Genomic DNA, 13,373 nt, shown 5'->3' with positions numbered 1-13,373 from the left:
CACAATACTCAGACAAACTGTACTCTACATTCAACATCAAAGTCATGCAAGACATTTACAATGGAGACACATGCTGCAGACAGTTACTGTATGTGAACGTATACACACCCACACGCTACCAAGATGAATGGAAAAATCATAAATGCATAGCAGAGAAGTGAAAAGACATGTAGCAGATTTATAACAGATATGTCCATATTCATAAGAAATCCACCACTTGCATGCAAGGGTACACGCAGACATACAGGCTATAAAGACCATCCCAGGAATCACGTGCATAAAAAACAGATGCATGAGATTTACAATGTCGAGACATGCTGTTCAGATTCGTAGCAGATACAGTGGAACCAGCACACACACACACACACGCGCACACACAAACCCAAGCCATGAAGACAAGCGTAAAAATCAGACATCTAAAATATATATATATGCATAAAAACCTGAGGAACACACTCACACAGGAGACACATGCTGTGCAGATACATAGCAGATGCAGCAGCACACACACAGACACACACTGGAGTCTGTAAGAGGAGGAAGAAGGCAAGCAGTGCGGTATGATGGGCAGAGAGAGGAAGAGAAACAAAGAGAGGAGGAGGAGGAGAGACTGAGAGAAAGAGGGCAGAGGCAGGCAATGATTGTGGCTGTGGCTCAAAGAATTCCCCGAGTGAGCATTATGTATTGAAAGGGGGATAAAGTGCAGAATTGCCTCTTTCCTTTTCATCTCTGTTGTATTTCCGCCAGAACGAACAAACACTGTCACATCCCTGAAAGCTTTTCATAAATGCTGTGTACTATATGCTACTATGTAATATTTTACGCCACACATAATGACATTGTAGTATACGGAACACATTCAGTACAGAATGAACATATTGAACGTAACATTTGTGGGCAGGTGTGGTAGCTGTGAAGAGTTTGTAGTGCTGTTTACTAGTGTTACTGTAGCAAGGGTAGACTGATTATTAGAAACATCTCTCACTGTAAGGTAATATAGTTACACAGCAGCCCAAAATACATCCTACAAAATGACCACAAAGTTGAAAGAACACCTCTGTAAACAGTGCAATAAAAACTGGACATTATGACCTTGAAGGTAGGTGAGATTTATTGCTAGGCTGCATTCACCTTACAGAGGTTAGATGCTTTCTAAGTGTATATCTTATACAGTACATATCAAGTTCTACAATAATGAGTCATTTAATTACAGCAACACAAAAGCAGAATGTTACTAATAATATTAAAAATGCATGTGCTCTAATCAAGTTCCCCATTAAATCAGTGTGACAGCAAGACAGCATTCACAATACAAACTCCCTGAAACTGAAGGAACTAAATGGACTTCAGCCAACACTAATAGCATTAATTGCAGCTGTGTTCTTCCTACAGCCTCATGCGAAATGTCTTTAATGTAGAGATGATAATGATTAATTGTCAGTCTATTAACTGCTGTTATTATTTTTAATCAATTAAAAATATGTTACTAGCTAGCTACCTAAAATCTGTCTTATGCTTAGCGCGTCCGCATGACTCCGCAGATGAATTATGTCATTTTAGCAGCCACATGCCCTCATGCAGTCCTTTCCACGTTGCGCACCTCCAGATTTATCTAACAACACGGATGGAGATGCGTTGAAAACACACAGTCTATGGGAAAACATGGCAGAAGAACAAGGGCTCCTAGCAGCAGAAGTCCAGAAATACAGGCATTTATACAATTCATCACACAGAGATCACCGTGATAACCGGGTTATGAACAATTCATGGCGTGAAATTAAAACTAACTACTGAAATACAGCTATTCGGTAAAATGCCATGTTGTAAGTCGTGAAAACAATGGCAAACTTCTTTCACTCTAGTTTAATACTGTGGTAGACGTCTGTTTACGATACACTTCGATGACGCGTGGAGTATAAAAGTCACACAAAATCTCTCGTGCAGATTCCAAGGGTCTCATTTCTGCACATCACGTTCTTGCAGCGAGCATAACCCAGGTTTAAGACTCATCCTCTCAAACACTGGTCAGGAGCTTAAAGTCTGTCAATGGAGAGCAGCTAACACTGAAGCTGCTAATGTTCAGGAGCAGCAGTACTCTGATTGCATGATAAAATTTTACATTTTAGACGTGGCAGTATATACTGACAGATTTCGTGGACGGATAAAGAACGTACCATATTATTAGTGGACATCTGCTGCAGCTGGATTAACTACAGAGAACAAGTCGCTCCATCACGTTGATCAGGCATTAGGATTATTTTGATATCAAACAGCTGTGAAGACATTAGTAATGTTACAGGTTATTTGGGTCAATGGTAAACACCACAATGGGTCAATTTTAAACAATATCAATTTTAAACAAGGTCAGTATTTTTTGCTATTTACGTTACAGTGCAGGAGACTGGTGTTTACTTAATCTGTTCTCCAAATTCTGCCTGTAGCTAATGCAGTTCTGTGGCAAACCATCAGTGGTTTAAAATGGTTTTATCAGAATTGATTTTTGATTATTAATGTATCTATGGAAAGTGCTTTCATCTGTATTTTCATGTGAAACATATTTAAAATTTTAGATAGGGAGCCATTGAGACCAGGCACAGGCATCTGCTATATCCTGAGGAAACTGTACATATGTCAAGATTTAATATTTAGCATAACCATGAGTGCTCAGTACCACACTCAAACATCTTCACAATACAGAAATGTCAAATGACACCATTAAAACACTGTCACCTTTATATGGCATAACAGATTTATAAGCAGCAACTGTTCAGCATCAAGGACAAGAGCTAAGTATAACTGACTAAATACACTTGAGGATTCTCAGCAAAAATTCTTGCAGTTTTTGTTGATGTTGAAAGATAATTAGCAGCTGAGATACTGGCATCAGACTTTTCCAACTCAAGTTGATATTAGTAATGAACATAAAAATCCACTGTCAGTCGGGTTCTTAAAAATAAATACATACATACATATATAAGCTACAGAAAGACAAAGGAATGTATGCTGTAGTAGATATGGTGGAAATACTCCCTTATGCATTTCTGCTGCATCTATAATGCATTAGTAGACTGTCTTTTTCAGTGTTGTGTAGGAGAGTCACATAAGTATATTGAAATATAAAACTGAAGCTTCTCTCAGCCTCCTTCCATGCCATTCCTTGAGACTTCTGACAGCTAAAAAGAGAGGAAAGCCTGTTTTTACCAAGCAATTGCTCAAGGGGATGGTGCAAAAGTGTAGCATTAGTTCAGATATCATGTGGCAGATAGCATAAAGACCATGGAGACAGTGCACCCTAATGGCAGAGATAACAAACAAGAAAAACACCTGGATAAAAGACAAAAATGGGGAAAGATGGACAGATAGATGAGGAAAAATAATATGTCATCTTACCCCAGACACAAAGCAGACAGGCTTATGAAAGAAAGGACAAACAGAGCGACGGAGGGAAGAATTCAAAGGAACACATATTCAGAGGCTCCAAGTATGTCTTGTGGCAGATGTATGCAAACACACACACAGAAACATGAACACACACGTCGCAGAAAGTAATAAGTGTTGCGACACAGACGCAGAGAGAGACTGAGAGAGGGAGAGAGATGATCGGTACGTTAGTAGAAACACACATACAGGCACACACACTCGTCTCCGGTGTTAGCTTGACTTATGAAATCCTAACTGTGGCTCAACACCGCAATATTGTCTGAAAATGTCAAGGCTTAGATGGAAGCCCCACTGGGACAAAATGTACTGTCAACACACAAAGGGATCAATCTGTTCTCGCAAAGACATATGGCTTTCATTTATCACATTCTATGCTGAGGCAAATTGTTTTCCCAAAACCTTGATGTGCTACACAACAAGAATGGTAAAGATTAGGGATAGAGGAAATGTCACAACAATGTAAAGGAGGATGGAGAACGAAGTCAGGGTTGATAGTATTCCTGTGTAACTACACCACTAATATGTCAAGGTTCTTAATGTATATCCGGTTTAAAGCTGCACTAGACTGGGTTTTTATCTACTGATATGCTATGAGCAAATTAGATTTATATTTGGTTTAAATCCTGCAGAAATTCACATAGCCACGTGCTGCTTTAGGTACAGAATATCAAATAATAGGTGAAGCGAGAAAATTAAAAACAACTCAGAAGGCTTTCGTGCTGGGTTGTGTATTTGTCCCTAGGGAGACACAAAACAAATCTGATTCTAGTCCTATAAACTTCAGCTTAGCATAATGCCTTTGTGCTCTTATAATTAACCTTCTCTGCTGTATAAACCAGTTAAAAACTACATACAAAAATAGAATCTGAGCATCAGCCCAGACTGCAATCTGCCCTCGGCTATTTTTTTCTGTTATGCTTTCCAAGCATCAGTGACTTGGCTTTAAGACGTTATAATCTGTCTCCATATACCCATAAACCCTTGCGTTCCGAAGCAATTTCCTGTTCAGATTATGTTCTCACTCCTGGTACAACATGCTGCAGTTGTCTGGGACAGCGAAAGCTGCATTTTGAGGCATTTCTGTACAGTCCAATGCTTCCATCTCACCTGGACAGGCGAATGAAACATGAATGAGTTCAAGAGTTCAAATAAACTTTTGCACTCATACTTGATGTGACCCAAAAACATCCCTGTGATTCACCCAATTTGAAAATGAGGGTTTAGGCTTATTCACCCACAGGAAATCTTTAATCTTTTAGTTTATTCCAAACATGTGAAGTGCCTGTTTAACATGTGCAAACTCTGACAGCAGTGATAGCTTCACCTGAAACACCACAGGGATTCAGACATACCTTACATACTGTGAGAAAAACGCACTCACATACACCATATGTGCAACACACACAGCTTCATCCCGACTTTAATTACAGTTGCCTATATTTCTCCACTCAGTTTCACACTAATTAGACAGAAGTGGTCTGTCACGAGATAAACGATCCCATGTGGCACCCTTATTTTGACTTTTATCACAACATCACACTCGCACATGCATGTGCACAAACACACAACCCAAATGCAGCAGTTGCTGTGTGCATCTATGGAAGTGTGAACGCACACCGGAACGGACCGCTGCACACAAGCATTTACGTAAGCCTGCACACAAACTCAAATATGCATACGCACAGGGTGGATGGTAATTAGGACGTGCTGGTTTTGATGTTTATAAAAAGAAAAAAAATCCATCAGCAAACCTCAGTTTCCTGTTGAGCGAGGCTGTTGGACTTTAAAGCGCCTTTACAGGCTCTCATGGCAGGGAGGTACGACACGCTGATTGCATGACGCCAAGCTCGTAAGGCTCACCGCGGCGCTGCCACTGTCGCCACCAGCCTCTAACCTGTCCCTTCTCCCCCTCCACACACCACCCCGACGCTGGCCACAGGACCGCACCCTGTTCTGGGCCTCTGTTTATAGATGGGAGGTGAGCGTTGTGTGTGTGGAAAAGCTTTCACTTTCTTCTCTTGGAGCAAAGTCTCGCATTGTGACTCCCAGCTTGTGAAAGCTGGCGGTGTGGCAGCAGGACACTGGAGACACTGAAATGGCACTGGCACTTAGGTTTTATTTGCCCTCAAATTGATCCAAGATGGCAGTGCAGATTCCTAACGATCAGATCCCTGACTAACAATGCAGATGTGAGTCACTGTTGTTCATTAAGAGAGGCCATATTGGTTTAGCCCCAGGTTAAAGCACAGGAGATGACGAGGGATATTAACTTTGGCCTCCTTTTCAGTGGGGTCTTAACCTTCCTCCCCTTCCTCCTCCCTTCCCCGTATTCTCCTCTTTCCTCTCTCCTGACCTCACCCTCTGCCAGTTTCACTTCACTTGACCTCTAACCTGTCAGCTCCACCACGGTCCTCCGTGTCAAACACCGTCTGTGAAAACACTGCTGCTCAGATAAGCTAAAGAGAGAGCGGGGGCCAAACAGAAGACAACATTCAGATGTAGCAAACCGCAGCAGGGCTCCGAGATCCCGCGGCCCTCCTCTAATGTGGACAACACAGTAAGATAAGCCTAGTCAAGTATCAACACTGTGGCAAAACCGATGCAATGTTGAGAAAACACTGCACTGAGATAAGAGGAATAAAGTACCACACATTATGACTGCGTTTATTTCCAAGTTGCAGATAACAAGATGCTGCTGGCTGGAAGATAAGCTGGTGCAACTAGTCAGGCAAACATATAGCTGCGAGGCTCTATGCATAAACGCAGAGTACAACACAGTGCTGCGGGAGGAGCTCTGGGCCAGTCACATGACACGATACACTTCATTAAAGGGATTAATCAACTATTTCAGTTTCTCTGTTTTAAGCTGAATTTTGCCAAACTGGGATGTGGAACTGTTTCCACTATCCAGCTTTAGCTTCTCCTTAACATTGTGGTCATGAAAGTACATCCTCCCTGACAAAGTCCTCAGGAGATGTAGTTTGCCCAGTTGTGCAGGTTCAAATCACATTTCATTTTCTGTTCTTGTGAGGACTTCCAATCCAAAAACATCCAATCTTCCTGCTTTCACTAATAATTTTCGGTCAGAGCATCTTGTGGAAAAGCTCATTACAAATTCCAAAAGCCCAAAAATATTCTATTTGTAATGATACAATAATGAGAAAAGCAGCATATCTTTACATTTGAGAAGCTGACATGACAGTTTTTCTTGTACATTGTTTAAAATGATTTCTATATTAAAACCATTTCAATCAATTTTCATCTTCTAATCAAGTGTTTTTTCAGCCCTAGTAATGTGTCACAGTCTATTGTCAATACAGTATTAATTTCTTTTGTAAAGGAGCACGCTATTTAAACAATTTTAGATATCACTCTGAAGCTGTATTATCATTCCTTTCACTTTCTTCTGAATTACCAGTCAATCTCCTCTGCTGGGTTCTCCCGAAATTGAAATAAAAATATTCCTCCAAGCTTGCATTGGGAAAAAAATACTATCACGGTTGAAACGAACAAACAGAATGAGTCATGTGTCACTTTTTTCAGGTTTACAAGCCCAATGCGGCTTCCTGCTATCCCCTTTAGAAGGCAAAAATGTCCCACTCTTTCATTCTGAATAAGGAGACTCCAACAGGTTTCTGTCACTGGGATGAAAAACCAAAGCCCAGACACTCACTGCTCTCAAATAGAGAGCCTTTTAAATCCTCTGACAATGAGCGGGACAGATAAGGAGAGAGCGAGAGGAGGGCGAGAGAAAAAGAGACACACAAACAGAGGGAGAGAGGGACAGAAAGGTGTAAAATGGAGAGGATAACGAATGAGTGCGCCGCTGAGAGGGAGCCTTAATGATGTCAATGTGATAAGTCTAAAACGAGGTGAAAATTGAAATGAGTGCTGCCACGGTGGTGGTCGGCGGGGAGAGTGAATAGGAGTTTTGCCGAAGCCGCTGCATTCATTCGCTTAGATTAGCTGGAGGAGAAAATAGAGAAGAGGTGAGAAAGAAGTGAGAAGGAGAGGAGGCGGGGAGATATGTGAACCTGTAAAAGGAAAAAAACGCAAAATGAAAAAGAAAAAAAAAGCAGGTGACAAGGAGAGGACACAGCAGGGGGCAGAAAGGGGGAAAAAAAGCAAGAAGGGGGAGAAAAAGAAAGAAAACACAGAACATGGGGTGAGACAAAGGGAGAGTAGGAGCTCTAAGTTCAAGCCAAAGTCAATTGAACAACTAATGTGAATCGATTTGTTGCCTCTGCTTTTGCTCTTTCGGGAGCGAGTGACATTTTAAAGGCATATTTTATTATTGGGGGAGGCGGGGCTGTTTGCCTGGCAACTGAACACACTGACAGCCTGCTGACAGCTGGACGAAACACACTGAATAGAAGAAATACTGCAAATGGCCAGTGTGCACTCTGAGATCCATTGTGTGTCTGCTCAAGTGTGTGTGTGTGTATGTGTGTAATGTGTCAGATAACGTACAGCAGGAACATGGAACTGTGTGGGAGGGCACACTTGCATCTGTATGTCGGTTTGTCGACATTCCTGCATATGAACTGTCCCCGTGTGTTTACTTAGATGATAAATACTGCAAATGGCCTTTGTTATAGTGGCTGTGTTGTGTCATTAACAAGCATGTGGGCATGTACAATGGTCATATTTTATTAGGTAGGAAAGCACACGTGCTTCCATATGTCTACTGTGGGTTTCACACTTCCACGTGTGTGTTTTTGTATCCATGTTATGTGTACAAACACGTATATGTGTCTATGTGAGTCTGAGCATGTTCTGTGAGAATAATTCATGACAGCGAGTGAGTGAAATGTGGTGGCCGTCCACGGGCAGCCTGGAGTTCTGCCAGTATGGAGGGCCAGCATTAATAATTAAAAACACTTTTACAGGGAGGATCTCTGCAGCGTCTGCTGTCAGCTGCTCTCTTCAAGGGCACATTCAGGACAATCACACAGAGAAAAAGTTTGGAAACACTGAAGAGGAAAAAAAAATCCAAAAGACAGTTGTGTTATATGGAAAGGTCATCACTGGGAAAGGCTGCAAACCATCCATAGAAAACTATTTTTGTGGCTTTTTTCACCACAGCTATTTGGCTAACTGAGTAATCCAGCCCTCTCTTTTGTCTTTGTAACCGATTCAAGGTGTTAAGTCTGGCCTTTTTCTTCCCTAGTGAGCATGCAATCATTTTTTGCTCAGGACAATGAAAACTAAAAGAGGTGTCTTAGGAATTCACTCAGTCGCTAGGACCTACATCCAAAAGCAGGGCGCCAAAATAAATAATTGAATCGGAGTAGTCTTAGCAGACCTCGGCAGACCTCATCTCTCAGCAGTCTTTGGTCAGAATCCAGTGAGTGTAGTAATCTACTTTTCATGGTATATGTAATCCTGGGGAAAGTCTTCCAAACAGCATGCTGTGCAAAGGAGTGGATCAAAACAAACAAACCAACATAGCTGCTCACCAGAGTGGCCACGTTCCAACCCAAAGGAGTCATTCTTAAGCCCAAATGGCTGGCCAAGTATCTGCGCTGGGCCAATCCTCAGTTTATTGGAAACACTAATGACTAGCGAGGGAAATCAGCTTTCGCATATTACAGATTCTCAACCACACACATTATCACACATTGCGGATGCTGGCACATTAGTTCTTGATATGCAGCTAATCAAAAATTAGGACATATTCTCCTTAAAGTCATTAACAAAGCTTTTTTGAGTTGTCTTGCTTCTCTAATTCAACATACTTGCATGGGAAGGCAGGACGTAATTGTGGCTGTTTCGCAGTACACAAAAAAAAACTGGTAGAGTTTCCATTTGTAATGATCCTTTGCATCATACACTCCAGATGTTGCCACCTTGGTGTCTCACACAGTGTGCAGTGTCTTCGTTTTTTACCAACAAGTTGAACACTGCTTTTTGCAGATTTTTAAATTAAGTGTTAATATCTGAATTTATTTGTTTGCCATGTCTTTAGATCCAACAGGATTTTACAGATTGTTTAAGGGTGATTCAGTTGGGCATCAAAAAGTGCTGACGTGTACGCATTATCTATCCTAATCCTAACTCAGTCTTAGCTGACTTTATCAACGAGGTCAGTAAACACAAACACTCATTAATGTCCCCAGCATTTATAACACAGATCCATAATCAATCCTCAGCAGACTGTCTTTTTGCCCAAACCTTCCATCCATTTCTAGTCCTGTTTGATTCTTGCCTGCATTTGACCTCTGCCTGCTAATCTGGAATTAGATTTGTCTTCTACATATACTTCACTCAAGTGAACTACTGGTGGGCATTTACCTGCTTGTCTCTGAGTCGCGCATTGGGATCCGTTTTCTGAGCTCTGACAATCACTAGAGAGTCCACCAAGCCATACTAACCTTGTGCAGCCAGTCTCAAACTCACTGAGGTCTGTGCAGAGCTACAGCTACTACAATAATGGGGGAAAAAAGCAACCTTGAGACATAATGTCATGTTTACCAGCTATTGACTACAGTTAAAGTTCAATTCATCGGACTTTAATGATGAAGCTTCTGTGACATTTTAAATAGAACAGAGAAGTCTACAGTCTGAAACAACAAAAGAAAGGGGAAATGCATGAGGGAATTTAACTTGGGAATAGTTTCTGAAGTTACACTCCTTTGCATTCTAAGCAGACACGCTGCCAAAAATGGAAGTCTCAGCATAGGTTCAGGCACGAACATGAGGTCGTTCAGTGTCACTCACTCTCAGCAGTTGATTAGCAACTCATCAGCTCCTCTCTTTGTACAGAGTCAACTATGCAGCAACAAAAACAGACATATTTTATACTTTAATGTCCATACATCTTGTTGCTACTGTTGTTTGTGTGCTATTTATGCTAACTGCAGTAAATCACCAGTGGCTGTTACTGCGCTAAAATCTGAAATACACCACCAATCATCCAAGACTTCAGTCACACAGCACATTATTTACTTAACATTATTTGCTGATAAATGCACACTAGCCAGTAGCTGGAAAACATGCCTTTCATGCACTGTAAGCTGAAAAAAATGTTTAAAAAACATCCACTATCCAAACCTCCAGCTATCTCATTCAATTGATGGGGCTGCTCTTGCAAACTGCTGTTGTTGTTGCCAACATACTATCAGCATCCACTGCTGCTCCAAATTCACATAACTTAATTTGACCTTACCAGTGTATATAACATTCCAAACATTTGGAGGCATATTTCATCGAGCATGCTGTTAAAAATAACACAGTGTTTACACAGAGGATGTAGGTTGAGCAGCATGTTATAGCAAAGCAGCAGCACCAGTGTTCCTTCCTGTCTGCACAGGATGCAATCAGACACAGCACTGAGCCGTAGGTCACCTGCATTTTTCAATACACAATCACTGAGTCTGTCATCCCCCAAAAACGACAACATAGGTCACTGTGTAAGCAGCATATTATGACCTCCAGTTAGGTTTTAAAATTAGGCAACCTTTAGCAATCGTGTGAACAAGTACACAGAAGATCTCTGCTGTTGTTGTCACCTTAAGATGGGGGACAATTTGTCACCGTGGTAACCTAAAAAAATGGAGCTTTCTAGCATGTGGTTACCAGTGATATGTTCCTGAAAACTAAGTAGTTTCTTGAATAAACCTAGTCTTGCATAGCTAGACCTATCTCCACAATGTCGTGAAAAATTTCTAAATGCACCTCATTATAATTCTGAGTGGCTTGTTTATATTCCTTTAAATCAGGGGTGTCAAACATGCGGCCCGTGGGCAAAAAGTGGCCCACCAGAGGGTCCAATCTGGCCCACAGGACGACTTTGTAAAGTATAAAAATTATAGAGAAGACATTAACCGCAAATTGTAAATTTGTAAAACTATATATTTAAAATAATTTCTAGACCTTGACAAGTTGTTTTGATCATAAAATACAATACTATATTGCTCATTGTCATTTTTGTAATATTTGGTCTTGTCTTTTTTGTCGGACTTTTGTCGTTTGTCTCATGTTTTTGTTGTTTTGTTTGGTTTTGTTATTTTGTGTTTCCTTTTTGTCTCGCTTGTGTTGCCTATTGTTTGTTGTTTTGTTCTGTTTGTGTCCATTTTTTGTCGATTTGTAACTTATAGAATAGCGTTACTTTTAAACTGGCAACTGAATAAGGATAGTATGTTCTTTTACCTTGCTGACATGTTTCGAAACTGAATTCATGAAACAGAATTAATTTTTCTTTACAAACTTCAGGTTTTTCATAATGTTTTGTGAAAAGATAATTCCTTAACATTTTCAGAACATACTTTTTTGCACTAAAACAAAGGAAAAATTTGAAGTTGTGGTAGGTTTTAGGTTGTTATGCTCTGATTTTACAGGTTCGGCCCACTTGAGATCAGATTGGGCTGTATGTGGCCCCTGAACTAAAATGAGTTTGACACCCCTGCTTTAAATCAATCACTCTTATCTTGGGCAGTGTTAAGTCCAGGATGTAGCAACAGTGTCCCTGCAAAACAGCAACAGGTGAACCATTTGCATGCAGGACGGCAAGCACTACTATTAAAAAAACTAATTAATTAAAAGAACAAACCAATTCAGTCTTATTGCACAATCCAAATCCTCGGCAAGTCTGTCATTTTTAGGGTGTAGGTTGCTGCTTGGACATTGTTGTTGCCATTTCCCATAGCAAGATTTCACAATAGTAAGGAGAAGCGGAGAGAAATCACTCAATATTAGGCTGATACCAGAAGTCTATATTTGTAAAGTCAGACTAGACACATCCTTAGCTTTGATGCCTAAACCTAACCAAACCAAGGGAAAACAAAACTTAAATCAAAGAATAATACAGAACTATTTTCAAAAAATTTGCTTACTCACATAATTCACATTTTGATACAGGATTTACAGTGTACACCCCCTAATACCTGATACACTCTTTTGCATGGGAGGTGAGAGCTACTAAAATGCAAACGTGTCCACGGGTTTATGACTAAGGTGCAGAAAAGCTAGCTTACTGTTATTGGGAGCTTTAATTTGTATGCATCACACTTAATAAAGCTACAACCCTCACTTTTAACCATCACATGAATTACATAGAAAATATGAACACACGTCAAAACACATATAGCGATATGCATTTAACAACCCCAATAAAATATAGTGAAAACAACACCTAGGGCTTTGCTTCCTTAGTTTATGGTACCATATACATTGGAGCTCATTTGAAAACCTCAGGAGGAACGTTATCTGTACTCACAGTTCAGTGGAAATGCAGTCAGTTCAAAACCTTCCTGATGATTAGTGCGTTTCTCCAGAGCGTCCCCACTGCAGTCCACTGTCAATAAAATTCACAAGCTCTAATAAACGCCCTGTATTTTAACCATGAATGTTCATAAGGCTGCAGTTTTGTAATCCATACTCACTCAGAAACTTGACAAGCCAAAGCGCTTCCTACGTGTAGGCACTTTGTTTTAGCAGCTAGTTAGCTAACAACCGTCGACACTTTTGTGCTAATTTAGGAACAATGCCGACTGAAAATCCCCCAAACACGCCTCAGTCTCCAAATTTAACATGGTACGCACTTTTGTAAAACTACCACCTTTAAAACTCGATAAAATATAATCATTTAACTGTTTAATTACCTTGCTAACAGCGATTAGCATCTTTCTATTTCTCACCTTTGACTCCTTCGGTCCGTCGTTTTGTCCCGCCCTTTGAAGAATCTGATTGGTTACAATGTCGTCCCCCAGCTCATCGCTGATTGGCTGATACTTAGAAATTGACACCTGGCTACCCAATGTACAAAGGTTCAAATTCAACTCAAACAGAGGAAAGTTCAACAACTTCAGGAAAATATGCATAACTTGAATGCCAATAAACAATTCACAATAGTTGTAATTATGCCGGCTAATGTTTTAAGATTTAAAAATATAAGAACTTAAGTGATATACACATGAAAGCAATGTATAAAC

At 40.5% G+C, this 13,373-nt stretch overlaps 1 protein-coding gene across 1 annotated transcript in view; it reads right to left on the bottom strand.

Moving 5' to 3' along the window:
* serpinh2 (serine (or cysteine) peptidase inhibitor, clade H, member 2) overlaps positions 1 to 12,976 on the bottom strand; it is a 148,277-nt gene extending 135,301 nt beyond the window's left edge. Inside the window, exons 1-2 of the mRNA XM_055007859.1 lie at positions 12,825 to 12,976; positions 12,659 to 12,736 (exon numbers count right to left, since the gene is read on the bottom strand). The gene's annotated coding sequence lies outside the window, so the exon portion shown is untranslated. The remainder of the gene's footprint in view (positions 1 to 12,658; positions 12,737 to 12,824) is intronic.
* Between the last annotated feature and the right edge of the window lie 397 nt (positions 12,977 to 13,373).

The sequence above is a fragment of the Amphiprion ocellaris genome, chromosome 23 (assembly GCF_022539595.1).
Source record: "Amphiprion ocellaris isolate individual 3 ecotype Okinawa chromosome 23, ASM2253959v1, whole genome shotgun sequence".
Lineage (NCBI taxonomy): Eukaryota > Metazoa > Chordata > Actinopteri > Pomacentridae > Amphiprion > Amphiprion ocellaris.
This window is presented reverse-complemented; position numbering and strand designations above follow the sequence as displayed.